Raw genomic sequence first — 16,209 nt, forward strand, 5'->3', positions numbered from 1 at the left:
TCTCCCACCTCTCTCTCCTTCTGTCCTCCTCTCCCACCTCTCTCTCCTTCTGTTCTCCTCTCCCACCTCTCTCTCCTTCTGTCCTCCTCTCCCACCCCTTCTCCTTCTGTCCTCCTCTCCCCACCTCCTCTCTCCTCGTCCTTCTGTCCTCCTCTCCCACCTTCTCTTCTCCTTCTGTCCTCCTCTCCCACCTCTCTCCTTCTGTCCTCCTCTCCCACCTCTCTCTCCTTCTGTCCTCCTCTCCCACCCCTCTCCTTCTGCCCTCCTCTCCCACCTCTCTCTCCTTCTGTCCTCCTCTCCCACCTCTCTCTCCTTCTGTCCTCCTCTCCCAACTCCCAACTCTCGTTCCTTCTGTCCTCCTCTCCCACCTCTCTCTCCTTCTGTCCTCTCCCACCCCTCTCCTTCTGTCCTCTCCCACCCCTCTCATTCTGTCCTCCTCTCCCACCTCTCTCTCCTTCTGTCCTCCTCTCCCACCTCTCTCTCCTTCTGGCCTCCTCTCCCACCTCTCTTTCCTTCTGTCCTCCTCTCCCACCTCTCTCCTTCTGTCCTCCTCTCCCACCTCTCTCCTTCTGTCCTCCTCTCCCACCTCTCTCCCCTTCTGTCCTCCTCTCCCACCTCTCTCTCCTTCTGTCCTCCTCTCCCACCTCTCTCTCCTTCTGTCCTCCTCTCCCACCTCTCTCTCTCCTTCTGTCCTCCTCTCCCACCTCTATCTCCTTCTGTCCTCCTCTCCCACCTCTCTCTCCTTCTGTCCTCCTCTCCCACCTCTCTCTCCTTCTGTCCTCCTCTCCCACCTCTCTCCTTGTGTCCTCCTCTCCCACCTCTCTTTCCTTCTGTCCTCCTCTCCCACCCCTCTCCTTCTGTCCTCCTCTCCCACCCCTCTCCTTCTGTCCTCCTCTCCCACCTCTCTCTCCTTCTGTCCTCCTCTCCACCTGTCTCTCCTTTTGTCCTCCTCTCCCACCCCTCTCCTTCTGTTCCTCCTCTCCCACCTCTCTCTCCTTCTGTCCTCCTCTCCCACCTCTCTCTCCTTCTTGTCCGCCCTCCTCTCTTCCTCACCTCTCTCTCCTTCCTTCTGTCCTCCTCTCCCACCTCTCTCTCCTTCTGTCCTCCTCTCCCACCTCTCTCCTTCTGTCCTCCTCTCCCACCTCTCTCTCCTTCTGTCCTCCTCTCCCACCCTCTCCTTCTGTCCTCCTCTCCCACCCCTCTCTCCTTCTGTCCTCCATCTCCCCACTCTCTCTCCTTCTGTCCTCCTCTCCCACCCCTCTCCTTCTGTCCTCCTCTCCCCACCTCTCTCTCCTTCTGTCCTCCTCTCCCACCTGTCTCTCCTTCTGTCCTCCTCTCCCACCTGTCTCTCCTTCTGTCCTCCTCTCCCACCTCTCTCTCCTTCTGTCCTCCTCTCCCACCTCTCTCTCCTTCTGTCCTCCTCTCCCACCTCTCTCTCCTTCTGTCCTCCTCTCCCACCCCTCTCCTTCTGTCCTCCCTCTCCCACCTCTCTCTCCTTCTATCCTCCTCTCCCACCTCTCTCCTTCTGACCTCCTCTCCACCTCTCTCTCCTTCTGTCCTCCTCTCCCACCCTCTCCTTCTGTCCTCCTCTCCACCCCTCTCTCCTTCTTCCTCCTCTCCCCACCCCTCTCTCTACCTTTCTGTCCTCCTCTCCCACCTCGTCGCTCCTTCTGTCCTCCTCTCCCAACTCTCTCTCCTTCTGTCCTCCTCTCCACCTGTCTCTGCCTTCTGTCCTCCTTCTCCCACCTTCTCTCCTTCTGTCCTCCTCTCCCACCGTCTCTTCTCCTTCTGTCCTCCTCCTCCACTCTCTCTCCTTCTGTCCTCCTCTCCCACCTCCTCTCCTTCTGTCCTCCTCTCCCACCTCTCTCTCCTTTCTGTCCTCCTCTCCCACCCTCTCTCCTTCTGTCCTCCTCTCCCACCCCTCTCCTTCTGTCCTCCTGCTCCACCTCTCTCCCTTCTGTCCTCCTCTCCCACCCTCTCTCTCCTTCTGTTCCTCCTCTCCCACCCTCTCTCCTTCTGTCTCCTTCCCAACCCTCTCTCTCCTTCTGTCCTCCTCTCCCACCTCTCTCTCCTTCTGTCTCCTCTCCCACCCCTCTTCCTTCTGTCCTCTCTCCCACCTCTCTCTCCTTCTGTCCTCCTCTCCCACCTGCTCTCCTTCTGTCCTCCTCTCCCACCTCCTCTCCTTCTGTCTCCTCTCCCACCTCCTCTCCTTCTGTCCTCCTCTCCCACCTCTTCCTTCTGTCCTCTCTTCCACCTTCTCTCCTTCTGTCCTCCTCTCCCACCTCTCTCTCCTTCTGTCCTCCTCTCCCACCTCTCCCTTCTGTCTCTCTCCCAACCTCTCTCTCCTTCTGTCTCCTCCCACCCCTCTCCTCTTTCCTCCTCTCCCACCTCTCTCTCCTTCTGTCCTCCTCTCCCCACCTCTCTCTCCTTCTGTCCTCCTCTCCCACCTCTCTCTCCTTCTGTCTCCTCTCCCACCCCTCTCCTTCTGTCCTCCTCTCCCACCTCTTCCTTTCCTCCTCTCCATCTCCTTCTGTCCTCCCTCCCACCTCTCTCTCCTTCATCCTCCTCTCCACTCTCTCCTTCTTCCTCCTCTCCCACCTCTCTCTCCTTCTGTCCTTCCTCTCCCACCCTTCTCTCCTTCTTGCCCTCCTCTCCCACCTCTCCTCCTTCTGTCCTCCTCTCCCACCTCTCTCTCCTTCTGTCCTCCTCTCCCAACTCTCTCTCCTTCTGTCCTCCTCTCCCACCTCTCTCTCCTTCTGTCCTCTCCCACCCCTCTCCTTCTGTCCTCTCCCACCCCTCTCATTCTGTCCTCCTCTCCCACCTCTCTCTCCTTCTGTCCTCCGCTCCCAACTCTCTCCTTCTGTCCTCCTCTCCCACCTCTCTTTCCTTCTGTCCTCCTCTCCCACCTCTCTTTCCTTCTGTCCTCCTCTCCCACTCCTCGTTCCTTCTGTCCTCCTCTCCCACCTCTCTCTCCTTCTGTTCTCCACTACCACCTCTCTCTCCTTCTGTCCTCCTCTCCCACCTCTCTCTCCTTCTGTCCTCCTCTCCCACCTCTCTCTCCTTCTGTCCTCCTCTCCCACCTCTCTTTCCTTCTGTCCTCCTCTCCCACCCCTCGGTCCTTCTGTCGTCCTCTCCCACCTCTCTCTCCTTCTGTTTCTCCTCTCCCACCTTCCTCTCCTTCTGTCCTCCTCTCCCACCTCTCTCTCCTTCTGTCCTCCTCTCCCACCCCTCTCTCCTTCTGTCCTCCTCTCCCACCTCTCTCTCCTTCTGTCCTCCCTCTCCCAACCTCTCTCCTTCTGTCCCCCCCACCTCTCTCTCCTTCTGTCCTCCTCTCCCACCTCTCTCTCCTTCTGTCCTCCTCTCCCCACCTCTCTCTTCCTTCTGTCCTCCTCTCCCACCTCTCTCTCCTTCTGTCCTCCTCTCCCACCTCTCTCTCTCCTTCTGTCCTCCTCTCCCACCTCTCTCTCTCCTTCTGTCCTCCTCTCCCACCTCTATCTCCTTCTGTCCTCCTCTCCCACCTCTCTCTCCTTCTGTCCTCCTCTCCCACCTCTCTCCTTGTGTCCTCCTCTCCCACCTCTCTTTCCTTCTGTCCTCCTCTCCCACCCCTCTCCTTCTGTCCTCCTCTCCCACCCCTCTCCTTCTGTCCTCCTCTTCCCACCTCTCTACTTCTTTTCTCCTCTCCCACCTGTCTCTCCTTTTGTCCTCCTCTCCCACCCCTCTCCTTCTGTCCTCCTCTCCCACCTCTCTCTCCTTCTGTCCTCCTCTCCCACCTCTCTCTCCTTCTGTCCTCCTCTCCCACCTCTCTCTCCTTCTGTCCTCCTCTCCCACCTCTCTCTCCTTCTGTCCTCCTCTCCCACCTCTCTCTCCTTCTGTCCTCCTCTCCCACCTCTCTCTCCTTCTGTCCTCCTCTCCCACCTCTCTCTCCTTCTATCCTCCTCTCCACCTCTCTCCTTCTGTCCTCCTCTCCCACCTCTCTCTCCTTCTGTCCTCCTCTCCCACCTCTCTCCTTCTGTCCTCCTCTCCACCTCTCTCCTTCTGTCCTCCTCTCCCACCTCTCTCCTTCTGTCCTCCTCTCCCACCTCTCTCTCCTTCTGTCCTCCTCTCCCACCTCTCTCTCCTTCTGTCCTCCTCTCCACCTCTCTCTCCTTCTGTCCTCCTCTCCCACCTCTTTCTTTCTGTCCTCCTCTCCCACCTCTCTCTCCTTCTGTCCTCCTCTCCCACCCCTCTCCTTCTGTCCTCCTCCCACCTCTCTCTCCTTCTGTCCTCCTCTCCCACCTCTCTCTCCTTCTGTCCTCCTCTCCCACCTCTCTCTCCTTCTGTCCTCCTCTCCCACCCCTCTCCTTCTGTCCTCCTCTCCCACCTCTCTCTCCTTCTGTCCTCCTCTCCACCCCTCTCTCCTTCTGTCCTCCTCTCCCACCTCTCTCTCCTTCTGTCCTCCTCTCCCACCTCTCTCTCCTTCTGTCCTCCTCTCCCACCTCTCTCTCCTTCTGTCCTCCTCTCCCACCTCTCGTTTCTTCTGTCCTCCTCTCCCACCTCTCTTTCCTTCTGTCTTCCTCTCCCACCTCTCTCTCCTTCTGTTTCTCCTCTCCACCTCTCTCCTTCTGTCCTCCACTCCCACCCCTCTCCTTCTGTCCTCCTCTCCCACCTCTCTCTCCTTCTGTCCTCCTCTCCCACCTCTCTCTCCTTCTGTCCTCCTCTCCCACCTCTCTCTCCTTCTGTCCTCCTCTCCCACCCCTCTCCTTCTGTCCTCCTCTCCCACTTCTGTCCTCCTCTCCCACCTCTCTCTCCTTCTGTTCTCCTCTCCCACCCCTCTCCTTCTGTCCTCCTCTCCCACCCCTCTCCTTCTGTCCTCCTCTCCCACCTCTCTACTTCTGTTCTCCTCTCCCACCTGTCTCTCCTTTTGTCCTCCTCTCCCACCCCTCTCCTTCTGTCCTCCTCTCCCACCTCTCTCTCCTTCTGTCCTCCTCTCCCACCTCTCTCTCCTTCTGTCCTCCTCTCCCACCTCTCTCTCCTTCTGTCCTCCTCTCCCACCTCTCTCTCCTTCTGTCCTCCTCTCCCACCTCTCTCTCCTTCTGTCCTCCTCTCCCACCTCTCTCTCCTTCTGTCCTCCTCTCCCACCTCTCTCTCCTTCTATCCTCCTCTCCCACCTCTCTCCTTCTGTCCTCCTCTCCCACCTCTCTCTCCTTCTGTCCTCCTCTCCCACCTCTCTCCTTCTGTCCTCCTCTCCCACCTCTCTCCTTCTGTCCTCCTCTCCCACCTCTCTCCTTCTGTCCTCCTCTCCCACCTCTCTCTCCTTCTGTCCTCCTCTCCCACCTCTCTCTCCTTCTGTCCTCCTCTCCCACCTCTCTCTCCTTCTGTCCTCCTCTCCCACCTCTTTCTTTCTGTCCTCCTCTCCCACCTCTCTCTCCTTCTGTCCTCCTCTCCCACCCCTCTCCTTCTGTCCTCCTCTCCCACCTCTCTCTCCTTCTGTCCTCCTCTCCCACCTCTCTCTCCTTCTGTCCTCCTCTCCCACCTCTCTCTCCTTCTGTCCTCCTCTCCCACCCCTCTCCTTCTGTCCTCCTCTCCCACCTCTCTCTCCTTCTGTCCTCCTCTCCCACCCCTCTCTCCTTCTGTCCTCCTCTCCCACCTCTCTCTCCTTCTGTCCTCCTCTCCCACCTCTCTCTCCTTCTGTCCTCCTCTCCCACCTCTCTCTCCTTCTGTCCTCCTCTCCCACCTCTCGTTTCTTCTGTCCTCCTCTCCCACCTCTCTTTCCTTCTGTCTTCCTCTCCCACCTCTCTCTCCTTCTGTTTCTCCTCTCCCACCTCTCTCCTTCTGTCCTCCACTCCCACCCCTCTCCTTCTGTCCTCCTCTCCCACCTCTCTCTCCTTCTGTCCTCCTCTCCCACCTCTCTCTCCTTCTGTCCTCCTCTCCCACCTCTCTCTCCTTCTGTCCTCCTCTCCCACCCCTCTCCTTCTGTCCTCCTCTCCCACTTCTGTCCTCCTCTCCCACCTCTCTCTCCTTCTGTTCTCCTCTCCCACCCCTCTCTCCTTCTGTCCTCCTCTCCCACCTCTCTCTCCTTCTGTCCTCCTCTCCCACCCCTCTCCTTCTGTCCTCCTCTCCCACCTCTCTCTCCTTCTGTCCTCCTCTCCCACCTGTCTCTCCTTCTGTCCTCCTCTCCCACCTGTCTCTCCTTCTGTCCTCCTCTCCCACCTCTCTCTCCTTCTGTCCTCCTCTCCCACCTCTCTCTCCTTCTGTCCTCCTCTCCCACCTCTCTCTCCTTCTGTCCTCCTCTCCCACCTCTCTCTCCTTCTGTCCTCCTCTCCCACCCCTCTCTCCTTCTGCCCTCCTCTCCCACTCCTCTCTCCTTCTGTCCTCCTCTCCCACCCCTCTCCTTCTGTCCTCCTCTCCCACCTGTCTCTCCTTCTGTCCTCCTCTCCCACCTCTCTCTCCTTCTGTCCTCCTCTCCCACCCCTCTCCTTTTGTCCTCCTCTCCCACCTCTCTCTCCTTCTGACCTCCTCTCCCACCTCATGTTCCTTCTGTCCTCCTCTCCCACCTCATCCTTCAATCACTCCCTCCTCATCCCCTATTAATTTTCTCTCTAATTGCGGACGAGGAGTGTAATTATATGGTACCGTGCCACTGCACAACACTAACTTCTTTCCCAATCAGTGTTCTGTGTGTTCTTAAAGCTTATGGGAGGACAGAGAGAGTGAGTTTAAAATATATATATACAAAAAGTATCTTTATTTAATGAGAGTGAGCGATTGAAAGATAGAGAGAGAACGGGAGTGAGAGAGAACGGGAGTGAGAGAGAGAAAGAGAACAGAGCGAGAGAGAACGGGAGTGAGAGAGAGAAAGAGAACAGAGCGAGAGAGAACGGGAGTGAGAGAGAGAAAGAGAACAGAGCGAGAGAGAACGGGAGTGAGAGAGGGAAAGATAACAGAGAGAGAGAACGGGAGTGAGAGAGGGAAAGATAACAGAGAGAGAGAACGGGAGTGAGAGAGAGAAAGAGAACAGAGCGAGAGAGAACGGGAGTGAGAGAGGGAAAGATAACAGAGAGAGAGAACGGGAGTGAGAGAGGGAAAGATAACAGAGAGAGAGAACGGGAGTGAGAGAGAGAAAGAGAACAGAGCGAGAGAGAACGGGAGTGAGAGAGGGAAAGATAACAGAGAGAGAGAACGGGAGTGAGAGAGAGAAAGAGAACAGAGCGAGAGAGAACGGGAGTGAGAGAGAGAAAGAGAACAGAGCGAGAGAGAACGGGAGTGAGAGAGAGAAAGAGAACAGAGAGAGAGAACGGGAGTGAGAGAGAGAGAGAACAGAGAGAAAGAGAATGGCAGTGAGAGAGAAAGAGAGAGAGAACAGAGAGAGAGAAAGATAGGAGAGAGAGAAAGAGAACAGAGAGAGAGAAAGATAGGAGAGAGAGAAAGAGAACAGAGAGAGAGAAAGATAGGAGAGAGAGAAAGAGAACAGAGAGAGAGAACGGAAGTGAGAGAAAGATAGGAGAGAGAGAACAGAGAGAGAGAACGGAAGTGAGAGAAAGATAGGAGAGAGAGAGAGAGCTGTCCTGCAGCTCTACTCTAACCTTTACTGTAATTACGTTGATCACACAGCGACGGGAAGCAGCATTTGTCATTACCCGCCAATCGCCATTAAACCTGTGTGAAAAGCCGCCAGGGAACCACAACACTACCTCTGAGAACCGTGTTCAACAAGAGAGATGACCTGTTGTTTCAGGGGAGAAAAGCAGGGTTTGGGCCAAAAAAACACTCTGTCTGCAATAATGGTGTTGGATCTTTCCTCAGAAGGTTTTCAGGGTACAGACAAGAATGCAGAGCACAGACAGCATTCCTCCTGTTCTCACCCAGACAGCATTCCTCCTGTTCTCACCCAGACAGCATTCCTCCTGTTCTCACCCAGACAGCTTTCCTCCTGTTCTCACCCAGACAGCATTCCTCCTGTTCTCACCCAGACAGCATTCCTCCTGTTCTCACCCAGACAGCATTCCTCCTGTTCTCACCCAGACAGCATTCCTCCTGTTCTCACCCAGACAGCATTCCTCCTGTTCTCACCCAGACAGCATTCCTCCTGTTCTCACCCAGACAGCATTCCTCCTGTTCTCACCCAGACAGCATTCCTCCTGTTCTCACCCAGACAGCATTCCTCTTGTTCTCACCCAGACAACATTCCTCCTGTTCTCACCCAGACAGCATTCCTCCTGTTCTCACCCAGACAGCATTCCTCCTCTTCTCACCCAGACAGTATTCCTCCTGTTCTCACCCAGACAACATTCCTCCTGTTCTCACCCAGACAGCATTCCTCCTGTTCTCACCCAGACAGCACTCTTGACTCTCTCTGCCATTCTAGGTAAGAAGTAGTATTTCACTTAGTTTGATGGGGTTTGAAAGACCAAAGACCCTACATGTCAATGGACCGACCGAGACCGACCGAGACCGACAGAGACCGGCCAAGACCGACCGAGACCGACCAAAACCGACCGAGACCGACCGAAACCGACCCGAGACCGACCAAAACCGACAGAGACCGACAGAGACCGACTGAGACCGACCGAGACCGACCGAGACCGACCAAAACCGACAGAGACCGACAGAGACCGACCGAAACCGACCGAGACTGACCGAGACCGACAGAGACCGACAGAGGCCGACCTTGGTCTATGTCTAAACATCACAATGTCTTGTTAAATAAGAAATTCAACACGTTTTGATTGGTTTAAACACAAAGTGATTCATAGCACACAGATGAAAAGACATTCAAAATGATCAGCAAGCGTGAACCAGCACATACAGAATGAAAGAGAGGCAAGCCAACCAATCCATACAATACATCTATAGATTAGATATCCAACAAAAGAAAAGTAATGGCTTAGTTTGTAGGTCTACACGGCAGAGTTCTAGCTTCAATACCAGTATGTTGGCCTACACTGCAGAGTTCTAGCTTCAATGCCAGTTTGTAGGTCTACACGGCAGAGTTCTAGCTTCAATACCAGTTTGTAGGTCTACACTGTAGAGTTCTAGCTTCAATGCTAGTTTGTAGGTCTACACTGCAGAGTTCTAGCTTCAATACCAGTTTGTAGGCCTACACTGCAGAGTTCCAGCTTCAAAATCAATACCAGATGTTTGCATGATTTTCTCCTACAGTGCTCAGACATCCATATAGCTTCCTCCTTTACCTTCTCCTACAGCGCTCAGACATCCATATAGTTTTCTCCTTAATCTTCTCCTACAGTGCTCAGACATCCATATAGTTTCCTACCTTAACCTTCTAGCTACAGTGCTCAGACATCCATATAGTTTCCTCCTTAACCTTCTCCTACAGTGCTCAGACATCCATATGCAGAGCATTCGGAAAGTATTCAGACCCCTTGACCTTTGGAAAGTATTCAGACCCCTTGACCTTTGGAAAGTATTCAGACCCCTTGACCTTTGGAAAGTATTCAGACCCCTTGACCTTTGGAAAGTATTCAGACCCCTTGACCTTTGGAAAGTATTCAGACCCCTTGACCTTTGGAAAGTATTCAGACCCCTTGACCTTTGGAAAGTATTCAGACCCCTTGACCTTTGGAAAGTATTCAGACCCCTTGACCGTTGGAAAGTATTCAGACCCCTTGACCGTTGGAAAGTATTCAGACCCCTTGACCTTTGGAAAGTATTCAGACCCCTTGACCTTTGGAAAGTATTCAGACCCCTTGACCTTTGGAAAGTATTCAGACCCCTTGACCTTTGGAAAGTATTCAGACCCCTTGACCTTTGGAAAGTATTCAGACCCCTTGACCGTTGGAAAGTATTCAGACCCCTTGACCGTTGGAAAGTATTCAGACCCCTTGACCGTTGGAAAGTATTCAGACCCCTTGACCGTTGGAAAGTATTCAGACCCCTTGACCGTTGGAAAGTATTCAGACCCCTTGACCTTTGGAAAGTATTCAGACCCCTTGACCTTTGGAAAGTATTCAGACCCCTTGACCTTTGGGAAGTATTCAGACCCCTTGACCTTTGGGAAGTATTCAGACCCCTTGACCTTTGGGAAGTATTCAGACCCCTTGACCTTTGGGAAGTATTCAGACCCCTTGACCTTTGGGAAGTATTCAGACCCCTTGACCTTTGGGAAGTATTCAGACCCCTTGACCTTTGGAAAGTATTCAGACCCCTTGACCTTTGGAAAGTATTCAGACACCTTGTCCTTTGGAAAGTATTCAGACCCCTTGACCTTTGGAAAGTATTCAGACCCCTTGACCTTTTCCACATTTTGTTACGTTACAGCTCTATTCTAAAATTGGTAAAATAAAGGAATTGTCCGTAGATCTCCTAGACAGTGTTGTGTCGAGGCACAGATCTGGGTTTTTTCAGTGTTCAGTTGACTTTATTAAAAAGATGAACACGTACCACGCTGCGTATTGGTCCTCAGCTTCTTCCACCACAGACAGCTGTTACATAAACAAGATTCTCTAGTCCGATGAAACCAGTATTAACTCTTCGGCCTGAATACCAAGTGTCACGTCTGGAGGAAACCTGGCACCATCCCTACGGTGAAGCATGGTGGTGGCAGGATCATGCTGTGGGGATGTTTGTCAGCAGGAGGGACTGGGCGACTAGTCAGGATCGAGGGAAAGATGAACCGAGCAAAGTACAGAGAGTTCCTTGATGTAAACCTGGCCAGAGCGCTCAGGACCTCAGACTGGGGCGAAGGTTCACCTTCCAACAGGACAACGACCCTAAGCACACAGCCAAAACAATGCAGGAGTGGCTTCGGGATAAGTCTCTGAATGTCCTTGAGTGGCCCAGCCAGAGCCCGGACTTGAACCCAATCAAACATCTCTGGAGAGACCAGAAAATAGCTGTGCAGCAACGCTCCCCATCCAACCTGACGGATTTGCAGAGAAGAATGGGAGAAACTCCCCAAATACAGGTGTTCCAAGCTTGTAGCGTCAAACCCAAGAAGACTCAATGCTGTAATCGCTGCCAAAGGTGCTTCAACAAAGTACTGAGTAAAGGGTCTGAAGACTTACGTAAACGTGATATCAGTTTTTTTATTTTATTTTATATATTTGAATAAAACTGGTTTGCCTTTGTTATTATGGGGTATTGTGTGTAGAAAAATAGTATTATTCTAAATCCATTTTAGAATAAGTCTGTAATGTTACAAAATGTGGAAAACGTCAAGGGGTCTGAATACTTTCCGAAGGCACTGTAGCTTCCTTCACACCCTTCTACAACAGTGCTCAGACCTCCAAATAGTTTCCTTCATACCCTTCTACAACAGTGCTCAGACCTCCAAATAGTTTCCTTCATACCCTTCTACAACAGTGCTCAGACCTCCACATAGCTTCCTTCATAAACAGTAGTAGGAGACAAGCAACCATTTCGAAGACAACCATCTAGTCTGCGACCGAAATGACACCCTCCTCCCTATTTAGTGCACTCCTTTTGACCAGAGCCCTATGGGCCCCAGTGAAAGCTAGTGCACTATATAGAGAATAGGATGCCAATTGGGACACCTAGTAGTCATATCCTCTTCACTATTAATGATTCACAAAGTCAGCAGCAGCTATGTATTATTAACCAGATACATCTCAGACAGCGGTTGAGTGAAACGGAACCCCCTCCCCCAACATTCCATCCAGTGAGCTGTTAATTAACATTCCATCCAGTGAGCTGTTAACCCAACATTCCCCCGTAGATAGACAGTAGGAAGACAACGTCACCGGAACCCCCCTCCCCCAACATTCCATCCAGTGAGCTGTTAATTAACATTCCATCCAGTGAGCTGTTAACCCAACATTCCATCCAGTGAGCTGTTAACCCAACATTCCATCCAGTGAGCTGTTAACCCAACATTCCCCCGTAGATAGACAGTAGGAGGACACCGTCACCGGAACCCCCCTCCCCCAACATTCCATCCAGTGAGCTGTTAACCCAACATTCCATCCAGTGAGCTGTTAACCCAACATTCCCCCGTAGATAGACAGTAGGAGGACACAGTCACCGGAACCCCCCTCCCCCAACATTCCATCCAGTGAGCTGTTAACCCAACATTCCATCCAGTGAGCTGTTAACCCAACATTCCCCCGTAGATAGACAGTAGGAAGACAACGTCACCGGAACCCCCCTCCCCCAACATTCCATCCAGTGAGCTGTTAATTAACATTCCATCCAGTGAGCTGTTAACCCAACATTCCATCCAGTGAGCTGTTAACCCAACATTCCATCCAGTGAGCTGTTAACCCAACATTCCCCCGTAGATAGACAGTAGGAGGACACCGTCACCGGAACCCCCCTCCCCCAACATTCCATCCAGTGAGCTGTTAACCCAACATTCCATCCAGTGAGCTGTTAACCCAACATTCCCCCGTAGATAGACAGTAGGAGGACACCGTCACCGGAACCCCCCTCCCCCAACATTCCATCCAGTGAGCTGTTAACCCAACATTCCATCCAGTGAGCTGTTAACCCAACATTCCCCCGTAGATAGACAGTAGGAAGACACCGTCACCGGAACCCCCCCTCCCCCAACATTCCATCCAGTGAGCTGTTAACCCAACATTCCATCCAGTGAGCTGTTAACCCAACATTCCCCCGTAGATAGACAGTAGGAGGACACCGTCACCGGAACCCCCCTCCCCCAACATTCCATCCAGTGAGCTGTTAACCCAACATTCCATCCAGTGAGCTGTTAACCCAACATTCCCCCGTAGATAGACAGTAGGAGGACACCGTCACCGGAACCCCCCTCCCCCAACATTCCATCCAGTGAGCTGTTAACCCAACATTCCATCCAGTGAGCTGTTAACCCAACATTCCCCCGTAGATAGACAGTAGGAGGACACCGTCACCGGAACCCCCCTCCCCCAACATTCCATCCAGTGAGCTGTTAACCCAACATTCCCCCGTAGATAGACAGTAGGAAGACAACGTCACCGGAACCCCCCTCCCCCAACATTCCATCCAGTGAGCTGTTAACCCAACATTCCCCCGTAGATAGACAGTAGGAAGACAATGTCACCGGAACCCCCCTCCCCCAACATTCCATCCAGTGAGCTGTTAACCCAACATTCCCCCGTAGATAGACAGTAGGAGGACACCGTCACCGGAACTCCCCTCCCCCAACATTCCATCCAGTGAGCTGTTAACCCAACATTCCATCCAGTGAGCTGTTAACCCAACATTCCCCCGTAGATAGACAGTAGGAGGACACCGTCACCGGAACCCCCCTCCCCCAACATTCCATCCAGTGAGCTGTTAATTAACATTCCCCCGTAGATAGACAGTAGGAAGACAACATCACCGGAACCCCCCTCCCCCAACATTCCATCCAGTGAGCTGTTAATTAACATTCCCCCGTAGATAGACAGTAGGAAGACAACGTCACCGGAACCCCCCTCCCCCAACATTCCATCCAGTGAGCTGTTAATTAACATTCCCCCGTAGATAGACAGTAGGAAGACAACGTCACCGGAACCCCCCTCCCCCAACATTCCATCCAGTGAGCTGTTAATTAACATTCCCCCGTAGATAGACAGTAGGAAGACAACGTCACCGGAACCCCCCTCCCCCAACATTCCATCCAGTGAGCTGTTAATTAACATTCCCCCGTAGATAGACAGTTGGAAGACAACGTCACCCTGCTTCAGAAACACGACCTCGTTCCTACATAATGTATGAGTTAATACACTGTAAAAGATAATGCATCGGCACTACATCTTAGGCATCAGCACCAATGCGAAACGGTGCCCCGCGTCATCTTTCTGAGACGGAAGAAGAGAAGGAGACAATAGAGACATAATGAAATGAAAAGGGATGTGGGAAGGAAGGAAACACTTACCGCAAACAGAGATCCCTGATAGACACATGCTCCTGTGGGAGTGAGGAGAAAACCAACCAAGTTAACATAAAGTTCAAAGGTCATTCTAGTACAATTACAAGTATGCACTTAAGGTCTTCTACCTACAGTTGAAGTCAGAAGTTGACATATTGTCACGCCCTGGTCCTAGTATTTTGTGTTTTTTCTTCATGTATTGGGTCAGGCCAGGGTGTGGCATGGAGTTTTTGTATTGTGGTGTGTTTTGTCTTGGGGTTTTGGTGTGTATATATTTGGGATTGTAGCTAGTGGGGTTTTCTAGCAAAGTCTATGGCTGTCTGGAGTGGTTCTCAATCAGAGGCAGGTGCTTATCGTTGTCTCTGATTGGGAACCATATTTAGGCAGCCATATTCTTTGAGTTTGTCGTGGGTGATTGTCCTATCTGTTCTATGTTAGTTTTACACAAGTATAGGCTGTTTCGGTTTTCGTTACGTTCTTTGTTTTGTAGTGTTTGTGTTTATTTCGTGTTTCGTTTTGTTCATTAAATATGGATCGCAATCGACATGCTGCAGTTTGGTCCGACTCTCATTCATCACCACTAGAAAGCCGTAACACATACACTTAGGTTGGAGTCATTAAAACTAATTTTTTAACCACTCCACAAATTTCTTGTTAACAAACTATAGTTTTAGCAAGTCGTTTAGGACATCTACTTTGTGTATGACACAAGTAATTTAAAAAAAATAGTTTACAGACAGATTGTTTCACTTATAATGCAGTGTATGACAATTCTAGTGGGTCAGAAGTTTTCATGCACTAAGTTGACTGTGCCTTTAAACAGCTTGGAAAATTCCAGAAAATTATGTCATGGATTTAGAAGCTTCTGATAGGCTAATGGACATCTTTTGAGTCAATTGGAGGCGTACCTGTGGATGTATTTTAAGGTCTACCTTCAAACTCAGTACCTCTTTGGGAAAATCATAATAAACCAGCCAAGACCTCAGAAAAAAATTTGTGGACCTCCACATGTCAGGTTCATCCTTGGGAGCAATTTCCAAACGCCTGAAGGTACCATGTTCATCTGTACAAACAAGTACGCAAGTATAAACACCATGGGACCACGCAGCCGTCATACCGCTCAGGAAGGAGACGCGTTCTGTCTCCTAGAGATGAACGTACTTTGGTGAAAAAAGTGCAAATCAATCCCAGAACAACAGCAAAGGACCTTGTGAAGATGCTGGAGGAAACAGGTACAAAAGTATCTATATCCAGAGTAAAACGAGTCCTATATCAACATAACCTGAAAGGCCGCTCAGCAAGGAAGAGGCCACTGCTCCAAAACCACCATAAAAAAAACAGACTACGGTTTGCAACTGCTTATGGGGACAAATATCGTACTTTTTGGAGAAATGTCCTCTGGTCTGATGAAACAAAAATAGAACTGTTTGGCCTTAATGACCATCTTTATGTTTGGAGGAAGAAGGGGAGGCTTGCAAGCCAAAGAACACCATTCCAACCATGAAGCATGAGGGTGGCAGCATCATGTTGTGGGGGTGCTTTGTGCAGGAGTGACTGGTTCACTTCACAAAATAGATGGCATCATGAGGGAGGAAAATTATGTGGATATATTGAAGCAACATCTCAAGACATCAGTCAGGAAGTTAAAGCTTGGTCATAAATGGGTCTTCCAAATGGACAATGACCCCAAGCATACTGCCAAAGTTGAGGCAAAATGGCTTAAGGACAACAAAGTCAAGGTATTGGAGTGGCCATTACAAAGCCCTGACCTCAATCCTATAGAAAATGTGTGGGCAGAACTGAAAAAGCGAGTGCGAGCAAGGAGGCCTACAAACCTGACTCAGTTACACCAGCTCTGTCATGAGGAATGGACCAAAAAATTCACCCAACTTATTGTGGAAAGCTTGTGGAAGGCTACCCGAAACATTTGACCCAAGTTAAACAATTTAAAGGCAATGCTACCAAATACTAATTAAGTGTATGTAAACTTATGACCCACTGGGAATGTGATGAAAGAAATAAAAGCTGAAAGAAATCATTCTCTCTACTATTATTCTGACATCACACATTCTTAAAATAAAGTGGTGATCCTAACTGACCTAAAACAGGGAATTTTTACGAGGATTAAATGTCAGGAATTGTGAAAAAACTGAGTTTAAATGTATTTGGCTGTGGTGTATGTAAACTTCCGACTTCAACTGTACATCAATATGACACTAGGTAAATGGTCCTACAGCATGTGTCCCCACCGTAGTCAGTGAGATTAACTTACTCTGAACTTCACAGTAGGTTGTCGCCATTCAAACAGTAAGCTGTGATTTAAACAATTGAGTGGCCATATAATTCTCCTTGCTCAATTGGAAGAGTTAATTGTTGAGAAAAACCAAACTATTGTTGCT

General features: G+C 51.1%; 1 long non-coding RNA gene across 1 annotated transcript in view; it reads right to left on the reverse strand.

The window, feature by feature from the left end:
• The window catches only part of LOC116361224 (uncharacterized), a 104,527-nt gene that overhangs the window by 83,765 nt on the left and 4,553 nt on the right, over positions 1-16,209 (reverse strand). Inside the window, exon 2 of the long non-coding RNA XR_004207409.1 lies at positions 13,817-13,848. This is a non-coding gene — a long non-coding RNA (uncharacterized LOC116361224). The remainder of the gene's footprint in view (positions 1-13,816; positions 13,849-16,209) is intronic.

This window comes from Oncorhynchus kisutch, linkage group LG3 (genome assembly GCF_002021735.2).
Source record: "Oncorhynchus kisutch isolate 150728-3 linkage group LG3, Okis_V2, whole genome shotgun sequence".
NCBI lineage: Eukaryota > Metazoa > Chordata > Actinopteri > Salmoniformes > Salmonidae > Oncorhynchus > Oncorhynchus kisutch.